The sequence below is a fragment of the Giraffa tippelskirchi genome, chromosome 6 (genome assembly GCF_054371585.1).
Source record: "Giraffa tippelskirchi isolate mGirTip1 chromosome 6, T2T-mGirTip1v1.2.pri, whole genome shotgun sequence".
Classification (NCBI taxonomy): Eukaryota; Metazoa; Chordata; class Mammalia; order Artiodactyla; family Giraffidae; genus Giraffa; species Giraffa tippelskirchi.
In genome coordinates, this window is record NC_137280.1 from 8,957,667 (window position 1) to 8,969,523 (window position 11,857).

The 11,857-nt window shown below is 38.1% G+C and overlaps 1 non-coding gene across 1 annotated transcript; it reads right to left on the reverse strand.

The window, feature by feature from the left end:
• Positions 1 to 9,336: 9,336 nt before the first annotated feature.
• TRNAR-CCU (transfer RNA arginine (anticodon CCU)) lies at positions 9,337 to 9,410 on the reverse strand. Its single transcript has one exon. It is a non-coding gene; the product is annotated as a tRNA-Arg (tRNA).
• Between the last annotated feature and the right edge of the window lie 2,447 nt (positions 9,411 to 11,857).

Genomic DNA, 11,857 nt, shown 5'->3' on the forward strand with positions numbered 1-11,857 from the left:
ATACACCCTTCTGAATGCAGAGTTCCAAAGAATAGCAAGATGAGATACGAAAGCCCTCCTAAATGAACAATGCAAAGAAATAGAGGAAAACAAAAGAATGGGAAAGACTAAAGATTTCTTCTAGAAAATTAGAGATACCAAGGGAATATACCATGCAAAGATGGGCACAATAAAGGACAGAAATTGTACAGACCTAGCAGAAGCAGAAGATATTAAGAAGAGGGGCAAGAATACATAGAAGAACTATACAAAAGAGATCTTAATGACCCAGACAGCCACAGTGGTGTGATGCCTTACCTAGAGCCAGACACCTTGGAGTGTGAAGTCAAGTGGGCTTTAGGAAGCATCACTTTGAACAAAGCTAGTGGAGGTGATGGAATTCCAAATGAGCTATTTCAAATCCTAAAAACATGATGCTGTTAAAGTGTTGCTCTCAATATGCCAGCAAATTTGCAAAACTCAGCAGTGTCCACAGGACTGAAAAAGGTCAGTTTTCATTCAATCCCAAAGAAAGGCAATGCCAAAAATGTTCAAATACCACACAATTACATTCATTTCATATGCTAGCAAAGTAATGCTTAAAATTCTCCAAGCCAGGCTTCAACAGTATGTGAACCGAGAACTTCTAGATGTTCAATCTGGCAGAGGAACCAGAGATCAAACTGCCAACGTCTGTTGGATCTTAGAAAAAGCAAGAGAATTCAAGAAAAACATCTATTTCTTCTTCATTGATGACACTAAAGCCTTTGACTGTGTGTATCACAACAAACTGTGGAAAATTCTTAAAAGAGATGGAAATAGCAGATCACCTTATCTGCCTCCTGAGAAACCTGTATTCAGGACTAGAAGCAACAGTTAGAATCTTACATGGAACAACAGACTTGTTCCAGATTGGGAAAGGAGTACATCAAGGCTGTATATTGTCACCCTGTTTATTTAATTTATATACAGAGTACATCATGCAAAATGCCAAGCTGGATGAAGCACAAGCTGGAATCAAGATGCCAGGAGGAATATCAATAACCTCAGACATGCAGATGACACCACCCTTATGGGAGAAAGGGAAGAGGAACTAAAGAACCTGTTGATGAAGGTGAAAGAGGAGAGTGAAAAAGCCGGCTTAATACTCAGCATTCAGAAAGGGCCTTACTTTATGTGAAACAAGTCAGAGAAAGGCAAATACTGTATGTTCTCAATTATATGTGGAACTTGAAAAATAAAACAAAGTACAATAAAACAGAAATAGACTCACAGATACAGAGAACAATCTCGTAGTTGCCAGAGGATAACAGGTGAGTGGATGTGTGAGATAGGTGAAGGGTCTAAGAAGTACAGCCTACCAGTTATATAATAAATAAATCAGAAGGATACAATGTACAGTGAATATAGTCAATAGTAGGGTAATAACTTTTTGAATTTTGCATAATGCATAAAAATGGAAAATCATCCTTTTGTATACCCAAAATTAATATAGCATTAGAATTTAATTCAACTTAAAAAAAATAGACAAGCAAATCGATTCAAGAAATCACTTAAAAAGGGTGTCCCAAGGGTATTTAGTAATAAGATAAAGTAAGCCCAAATAACATTTAAACAAAAGTATGAGAAAAATTCTTTGTGTTAGAAAAATTTTAAATTATTATGTATCATTCAGAGTAAAATTAATGCAGCTGCATTTTTTGGTATTCATTTAATGTTGGACTTTAAGAAAGATTCATTAGTAACTAGCTGAGGAGATAAAAACTAGAAGACATGGGTTTTTTGGTTTCTTAATTTAATTTTTTATTTTTTTTAACTTTTTATTTTGTATTGGAGTATAGATAATTAACAACATGATAGTTTCAGGTGAACAGTGAAGGGACTCAGCCATACATATACATATGTCCATTCTCCCCTAAAATCACCTCCCATCCAGGCTGCCCATGTGAGTTTTTTTTTCTTGTGATTCACACTTATTTCTAATATAATGCATACAAAGATAATACATTGTGATGTCAAAGCTTTTCTCATATTTTTACCTTGCATTTAAAACCAAAATCAGATAATGGACCTACCACATTTAAGAATTCATTTCTCACTGGTTATTTTGCACTGATATTTTCAATTAGTTTATTCTTCCTGTATTACATCTTAATTTTGTCTTCTTTTTACATCTGTTCATTTTTAAAATTGAAGTTTAGTTGATTTACAATGCTGCACCAAGCTCTGCTCTACAGCAACTGCTTAGTTCATTCAGTTTTACACACATATACATTCCTTTTTTAAAATACTCTTTTCCATGATGGTTTATCCCAGGAGATTAGAAATAATTCCTGTGCTGTACAGTAGGACCTTGTTGTTGATACATCCTAAATGTGATAGCTTGCATCTACCAACCCCAAATTCCCAGTCCATCCCTCTCTCTCCTACACATCTCTACATTTCTTTGCTTCACCCAGTTCAGTTTACTCTGCTGATGGTAGAAAAGATTTTATAACTCAGCCTTAGTGTAATAGTTTTTAGCTTTCTGATTTTGTGATCTTTTTAAGGGCTGTTATATTGACAAGTAAATTATACTTACTTCAGTACTTCAGCCAATTGTATGTACTTATGTCACCTCAAAATTAACTTTATCACCAGTTGTCAAATTCTCCCCTGTGGCCTTTTAAATGTTTCAATGTATTTAGCTATATATATATATATATTTTTTTTTAACTGATATTTCAATTTTGTTTTGCAGCACGCTAAATTTACAAGAAAATAAATGACTAAATGTTAAACCTGAGTCAACCCAGTTTAGGAATCTTTGGGAAGACCTTATTTTTGTTGAATGGCTTGACTTCTGAACTCACTAGGACCCAGAACTATTCAATCAAGATCCGGATGTTGAACTTCATTTACTAGGGCATAAGAACACGGACAGGGATATTCACAAAACCAGTCCAGAATTTATATATATATATATATATTTTTTTTTTTACTAACTGTATGCTTTTATTTCTCTTTTTGTGGTCAGTGAGGAAAACCTCATGAGAGACGCTTCATGAGAAACATTGGATGAAGCACAAGGTGGAATCAAGATTGCCGGGAGAAACATCAATAACCTCAGATATGCAGATGACACCACCCTTATGGCAGAAAGGGAAGAAGAACTAAAGAGCCTCTTGATGAAAGTGAAAGAGGAGAGTGAAAAAGTTGGCTTAAAGCTCAACATTCAGAAAACTAAGATCATGGCATCTGGTCCCATCACTTCATGGCAAATGGATGGGGAAACAGTGGGAACAGTGGCTGACTTTATTTTTCTGGGCTCCAAAATCACTGCAGATGGTGATTGCAGCCATGAAATTAAAAGACGCTTACTCCTTGGCAGGAAAGTTATGTCCAACCTAGACAGCATATTAAAAAGCAGAGACATTGCTTTGCCAACGAAGGTCTCTCTAGTCAAAGCTACAGTTTTTCCAGTGGTCATATATGGATGTGAGAGTTGGATTGTGAAGAAAGCTGAGCGCTGAAGAATTGATGCTTTTGAACTGTGGTGTTGGAGAAGACTCTTGAGAGTCACTTGGACTGCAGGGAGATCCAACCAGTCCATCCTAAAGGAAATCAGTCCTGGGTGTTCATTGGAAGGACTGATGTTGAAGCTGAAACTCCAATATTTTGGCTACCTGATGCGAAGAGCTGACTCATTGGGAAAGACCCTAATGCTGGGAAGGATTGAAGGCTGGAGGAGAAGGGGATGACAGAGGATGAGATGGTTGGATGGCATCACCGACTCAATGGACATGAGTTTGAGCAAACTCCAGGATATAGTGAAGGACAGGGAAGCCTAGTGTGCTACAGCCTATGGGGTTGCAAAGAGACAGACACAACTTAGCGACTGAACAGCAACAACGTAGTTGCTATGTCTCACACACAGATAATTCACACATAAACATTACTATAAACAGAAACATGGATTGCATACTACAGATTTTGATCTGTGTGTTATTTCTTTAATATTATTAATTTTGGGAAATAAAATAATGGGTGTTTTTGTGGTTCAGACAGCAAAGAATCTGCCTGCAATGCAGGAGATCCAAATTTGATCCCTGGGTGGGGAAATTCCCCTGGAGAAGGGAATGACTACCCACTCCAGTATTCTTTCTTGTCTGGAGAATTCCATGGACAGAGGAACTTGGCAGACTACAGTCCATAGAGTCACAAAGATCTGGACACGACTGCGAGCGACTAACATTTTCAGTTTGATTTGACAGTTTTACTGCCCACTTGTACTGTAAGATTTTTAGAGTTACACTGTTCAATACAGTTGCCACTAGCCACAAGTGGCTATACAAAGTTAAATTTAATTAAAAGTAAGTTTGGAAAAGACCCTGATTCTGGGAAAGATTGAGGGCAGGAGGAGAAGGGGACAGCAGAGGATGAGATGGCTGGATGGCCTCATCGACTTGATGGACATGGGTTTGAGTGGACTCAGGGAGTTGGTGATGGACAGGGAGGCCTGGCGTGCTGCAATTCATGGGGTCGCAAAGAGTCGGACATGACTGACTGACTGAACTGAACTGAACTGAAATTAAATTTAAGGTTTATTTTTTCCCCAACATATTTGCCACATTTCATATACTCAGTAGCCTCGTGTGGCTATTATCTACTGTATTGAAAAAAATGCAGATTACAGAAGTTTTTCCATATTGTAGAAACTTCTTTTGGATAACCTTGCCTTAGAATGCTCTCTTAGAAGAAACCCCAAGTTGATTATTGCAGAATGATAAAAATTCCTTCCTTTATGACTTCATATTGCTTTGGGAAATATCTGTTAGTTCAAACCTACAGTAGAGATCCAACTATTCCTGGCACTAAGTGGATAAAAATGGCATTAAATTGACTGCCACCAAAATCACAGAGTAAGATTAAAATGCCAGAAGTTATATCTGTCAGAGGACTTGTAGTGGCTCTCTTGCTTCTTTCCTAACAGTTTCAATCATGCACCAATGTTTTTATAGATTGGCTTGGCCTATTTCTATAAGAGAATGGACGATGGAGAGTGTCATACATAGAGCGTGTTTTCTGGATATTCTGTCTTCAAAAAGAGATAAAAATCGCTAGGGATGTTGAGAGTAGATACCTCATATCTTACCTCACCTCTTTTAGCTGCTACAAGCTAATATTCAAAAGGAAGTGTTCTGGTATCTGCATGTCACATTTCCTGAGAGATACATTTTCCACTTCAGATTTGTATCAGAAAGTTATGCTTCCTGCCAAAAGGAGATTTAAAGACTGCACCCTCCCTGCATCCCAAAGAGAAAAAAGATCACCCAGAACCCAGACAGCAGATAATAAATACATTGTTCTAATTAGGAATAGATGTAATATTCAATAAACAGAGCCCAGCCACCTCTGGGTAGTAAAGAGTGAAGCTTTAAGAGTCCTCTTGCTGATGTTCTTAAAAAGATCCTTTAATAAATTATACACTAGGATGAAGGGCTTCCGTATGAAACAGTGACTTTCCGTCATAGACTAGCAAAGGTCTAGATAAGTGTGATATATTAAAAAAAAGTGACCCACATGAAACTAGAACACGAGTTATTCTTTTTGCTGTACTGCTGAGTTTTCACCAGCTCTGCATAAAGGGGAACTAGAAATTATCAGAATCCCATTGTTTCACTGATCATATTTATAAAATTTACCATTTTCAAAATATGTCTGAAAAACTGTTAAGTGGCTAAGGAGAAAGCCCCCATGGTAAATAAGTTTAGGAAATCCTGAGTTAAATAAGATTAAATAAACTGAAAAATAACTGTAAGACTTCTCAAGACTTTCATGCTAATGTGTCCTGTGATTCTCTCAAAGCCTGTGTAGTATTTCTTATGCTTTTTTAATTAAGTATTAGGGATTTTAGGTAGCATCCCCAGGTAGAGGAAGTAGCTATAATATAAGTGAAGTGAAGTCGCTCAGTTGTGTCCGACTCTTTGCGACCCTGTGGACTGTAGCCTATCAGGCTCCTCTGTCCATGGGATTTTCCAGGCAAGAGTACTGGAGTGGGTTGCCATTTCCTTCTCCAGGAGATCTTCCTGACCCAGGGATTGAACCCGGGTCTTCCACATTGTAGCCAGACGCTTTACCGTCTGAGCCACCAGGGAAGTATAATATAAGTAGCTTCATATTATAAAGAGTAGCTTCTAGGCACATTGTCACAGGACTTAAGGGTGACAATATGATGGTAAAACATGATGACAATATGATGATGTAAATAATAAGCGACTACGTACGAAACTCTTCAAACAGTGCCTTGCACATAGTGAATTCTTAGAGGTGATAGTTATTATATTGTTTGGGGACTTCATGGACTGTGGGAGGTAGAAGACATATGGAGACATCTTGGCCAAGCAGAAGCAAGGATCCTATATAAATCTCAATGGCAGAAAGTAAAAAATTGTGGCGTTCTCATAGGGCCTGGAGGATTGGCTCATGCCTTAACCCCTCCCACACGTGAGACTGAGTGGTGGTCATAGATCGCTTAAAAAGCCAAATGTGGAATGGTGGTTGGTGGTAGTATGGGGTTGGAGGAAGCTGGCCGATGAGCAAACAAGCTAGAGGCTGTAACTAGAGGTGAACCAAAGCCTTGTGGAAGTGGAAACTGTAAAACCTGATTGAATGTATCTCTTGGCAGCAGTCAACAAACTTTTCTAACTGATTTTGATGTTGGGGCAAAGTAAGCATGCCAGAATTTATTTATTTATTCAGTGTTGAAATAGGAAAAAATATTGGATACAATCTCCATCATTTTCTACTCTGACAACTAAGTTACTACTGTGCTTGAGAAAGGGTCTGCTCAGGCCCCATCATGGCTGAAAACATCACTGAGTTATTACTCGTGTTCACTGGGCAGTTCTTTTGCTGTTCTTGCCTAGCTTACTCATGAGGCTTTCTTCAGCTGGAGAATTGAGTTAAGTGGTTGCAATAGTGGGGTCTCTCTCCATGGCCTTGTATCTTTGGAGTCTTCAGAGCATGGGGGTCTCAGGTTCTGCAAGGGCAGAAGCTGCAGGGTCTTTTCAGGCCCTTGGAAGTCATACAGCTTTCCTTCCATCACATTCCATTAATCAAAGTTAATCACAAGAGCAGTCCCAAATCCAAGGAAAGAGAAACAGATTCTATCTCCTGACTAGAAGCATAGCAAAGTCACATTGTAAGGGGGCTCATATCTAAGGAAAAGAGATTTGTGGTCATTTTTGCAAATAATCTATTACAGCCTCCTAGGCATTACTGAGCAACAAGAAGGAGACAACAAGAGAGGGATGGATAGACAGAAGTCTTTTTCTAAGGAGTTATTTTGCCTCTATTCACCCTTAAAAGTTGAAACTTTAGACCTTTGGTTTCCATCTGATTGATAATGTTGACTGTAATTTTTATATTGATGTGTAAAACTATGGTTTTTATGGTAAATGGTAAAACTATGGTAAATATAGATGCACCATACAGCTATATTTGGGAAGTTGATGAATTTCTTCAAAGCTTGTGCTGGGTTTTTATTCGTAAATTGACTTTCAACTTTTAATTTATAAGCTTAAAAAGACTAGTCCCCATTTATTTTTCCCTCTTTCCAAGATATAATCTTTCTAATCATCAAAGAATCCAGCATATTTTAATTCTAAAATTGTTTTAATTGTGTTATTCAATTATGTCAACATTGTTGACATTATAAGATTTTGAATTGTGAATTCAATAAAGTAAAATACAGTTTATGTTTATATTTTAATTCCTTTTATTCTTTGTGTTCCAAATAGCCAAACAGGATGCAAAGACTGACAAGTTTCTTGTGCTTGTGTTTATATTTCTTTAAAAGTCAGGATACCAAATAGAATAATTTATTGATAAATAAGGCTTTATTAGTGTATATAAATAAGGCATTCTTAGTGTGGTTGGGGCTTCCTTGACAGCTCAGCTGGTAAAGAATCCGCCTGCAATGTGGGAGACCTGGGTTTGATCCCTGGGTTGGGAAGATCCCCTGGAAAAGGGAATGGCAACCCACTCCAGTATTCTGGCCTGGAGAATTCCATAGGCAGAGAAGCCTGGTAGGCTACAGTCCATGGGGTCACAAAGAGTCAGATATGTTTGAGCGACCTTCACGTTCACTTTTCACTTTTCTTTCAAAGGAGGGAGATGCTGAGAAAATTTCAAGCACAGTTTGACATTGCATTTTGGGGCTAGAAAGGTCATTCTAACAAGTTTGTGAAGAAAAGTTGGAATGAGAATGAGTCACAAAGATCCATCATGAAGACTTAGTGCATCATTATAGAGATTTCCAGGCACCAAAGAGAGTTGTTGAGAGGTTTGGAGAAGGTGAGTAATCTTAGTAGATTTGCTCTTTAAAAATAAGTTTTCCTTTTCTGGAAACAATGTGAAGTCTGTGTTGAGATGACAAGACTGGCTTGAGTAATGAGCAGGAGGTCTGGAGTGGGGGCAGTGAGGGGAGGCGACAGATACCTGAGCTCATCATGAAATGAAAGCCACCAAGCTTGGCTTTGGGGGATGTGGTATATTAGAGAGATCCAAGTAGAGAATGACTTAGCGCTTCTGGATTCCAAAAATCTAGGTTCTGACATATGCCAAATAGAGGCAGATTTTGAGGGGAAAAGTATGAGTTTGTTGTTTAGATCTGTAGAATTTAATGTAACTTGGAAAATCTGACTGCTATTAGAGGCAGATTTGCCATAAAGCAGATGAAACAGGTCTCAGGACCCTTTCCTCATACCGATCCTTTGCTAGGTCTCAAAAGCTAACTTAGAAAATTTATATTTATAGTTTTCTGTAAAAGTTCTATGGAAAAGAAGCTTATCATCTATAAAAGGAGGTTCCCCAGTGGCTCAATGGTGAAGAATCTGCCTGCAATGCTGGAGACCCAGGTTTGATCCTTGGCTTGGGTAGATCTCCTGGAGAAGGAAATGGCAACCCACTCCAGTATTCCTGCCTGGGGAATTCCATGGACAGAAGAACCTATGGGCTACAGTCCACAGTGTCCCAAAGAGTTGGATGTAACTGAGCAACTAAGCAATGACACAGCTGATGTAAAGAGAGCCTCAAAAGTATAATATTCATGTTCCACAGACCTAGATCTGTCCCTCCTAAGTGGCAAATGATGCTGAGTCTGAGTCTATGAGGAAAGAGAGGTGTAAGAGAGCAGCATCTATGGAGGTAATGAGAGATTCGTGAAGATTTTACTGTGTTGATGGTTGCTTGAAACTAATGAGCTATCAGCTGTGCTTTAACTATCTGTTTGATGTAAAGATGTTCTCTTGGGTTTTGAATATATATTTATATATTTGGCTGCTCTGAGTCCTAGTGGTGGCATGTGGGGTCTAGTTCCCTGACTAGGGTATTGAACCTAGGTCCCCTGCATCAGGAGTGCAGAGTCTTAGCCACTGGACCACCAAGGAAGTCCCAAGGTGTTTCTTTTATTTGATATACATGAGGTGGTTTAAGGCTGTGCTACTGATCTCTGCATATCATTGCACAAATTATTTCTGGAATGTTATAAAAGGATCACTGAACTGATGAGTGATTGGGGAAGAGAAACTTTAAAATTCCCTTGAGCTTAAAAATTTTATGATTGGCATAACATGGTGGTTATGTTCTGTGGCCCAGTTATTCCAAACAATTTGTAGTTCCTGGGAAATCTTAGTTTGTCTGTTCTTTTCCTAGTACACGTCAAAAAAAAAAAAAAAAAAACTATTCATCTTTTATACCAAGTTTCTTCTGTCCACTTCTACCCTCAGAGAACTGGCACTTTCTCTTTCATGCCTTTGTACTATCTTAGTACTTATAACACTTTACTGCCCTTAAATTTCATGTCTCTCAATTACGTAGAACAGGGACCATCAACTGTAGCTCAGAGGCAAAATTCAGCTTACCATCTGTTTCTGTAAATATAGTTTTATTGGAGGATCGTCACATCAATACATTTATGTATTTCTAGCGGTACTTTTGTGCTATATATAGGACAGACTTGAGTAGTCGTGACAGTGTCCTTATGGCCAACAAAATATTTACTACCTGGTCTTTTACAGAAAAAAGTTTTCCAACTCATGATATGAAGAATTCTTTGAGAGAAATAAACATGATATATTCTTTTCTGTATCCTTAATACTTAGCAAGTTCCTGGAATAAAGGAGGTACTCAATAAATATTGAGACTCTTCCATCACCACCATCCATCATGTTGGATAGTTACAATTTTCCAAAATGTTTAAAAACAATCAGGGATGTTCCCAAAAAAGACAATGGGAAACCCCTGAATAAGGGGTTTTTGAAGATTTTGAATAATTGAGTTAAGCGTGATGGTCTCCAGGAAGCAAGAAGAATGTAAACAAAACAAGGAAGAGGTCAAAACACGTGGAATGACTAGAGCATCTTCAACCTTTCTCATTTTTTCTCTGTCTCTCTTTCTATCTCTGTCTCTCTCCTTTCCCTTGGACATTCATAGATGTATACACAAACATATGCTACAAATTAACTTCAACCTGTTTATCATCAAGGGAATAAAAGAAGAGAGGGAGAATTTGAAAAGAGGGTCTATGACCATTAATAAAAGACTTTCTAAATGACAATCTAGTAGATTTCTTGATCACATTTATTGCTATTTTTTTTTTCCAGGAACACAGAAGTGTCATCAACACTAATCTGAAAGTCGCTCAGTCTTGTCCAACTCTTTCCTACCCCAGGGACTGTACAGTCCATGGAATTCTCCAGACCAGAATACTGGAGTGTTCAGCTATTCCCTTCTCCAGGGGATCTTCCCAAGCCAGGGATCAAACCTGGGTCTCCAGCATTGCAGGTGGATTCTTTACTGACTGAGCCACCAGGGAAGCCCCTCCCATAGCAGAAACATTTAAAACTTCTTCGAACAGTGTGCAAGAACCTCCATGAGCTGGTCCCTACTAATTCATCCAGTATCTTTCTCCAAGCCTCCAAATATGTCCTATTCTCTCAGGCTACCTTGACCTGTACACACTATGAATGCGGCCTGGCACACCTTCAACCTTTGTCTACCTGGCTAATTACTTCATTATAATTTCATCTTCCCTGAGCTCTTTGGCTTATACCAGGTATGATTTTTCTTGTACATTTTGTCTAGTTCTCCAATAAAGAGATTACCTTTCATCTTATATTGGTTTATTTTAAAATCTCTCCACTTTCAATAGTCTAGATTTAGACTCCTTTAGGAAAAAGTCAGACTTTTAATTTTTAAATTCTTCTTTAATCTGTCCACTCTCTATAATCTAGAGTTAGGCTCCTTAGGAAAAACCATACTTTAAATGTTTAAATTCCTCTTTCCCTGTACATTATTTCATACACAGTAACAACAATGCACACTTCGTGAATGAATGAATGAATCTGAATGTGAAAAAAGGCAGGTAGATGAACCACTCATAACAAAAAATTTCTGTGCAACAAAAAGATATTCTGGTTCCTGCATTAAAATAATTAATGAACTCTGTCAGTTGAGTTTGAGGATATACAATCCTTCTAAGTCACAATCTTCCATAATTTGTTTTAGAAGAAGCTGGTATCACTTGAATGCTGAAGTCCTAATCAAGCATGTCCCTTCATGATGTTAGTTTTTAATACAGAAGTCTTTGAAATCAGTGCAGCTGGACAATATTTCACCATTCCTTGGCATGACTATTTTCTTTTTTCCTAAGAATGAGAAAGGAGCTAACGGGAGTGGGTTCTGTAATCACCTGACCCGATAAACTAGGTCTTGGGCAGCCTTCCTTCTTGTTGATTTCTCTCTCTCACTCACATTTAATGGACTTTGATCTGTCTCCACTCTGGGGTAGCTTTACTCTGATCAGCCCTATATCCTCATTTCCAACAATGCGTTT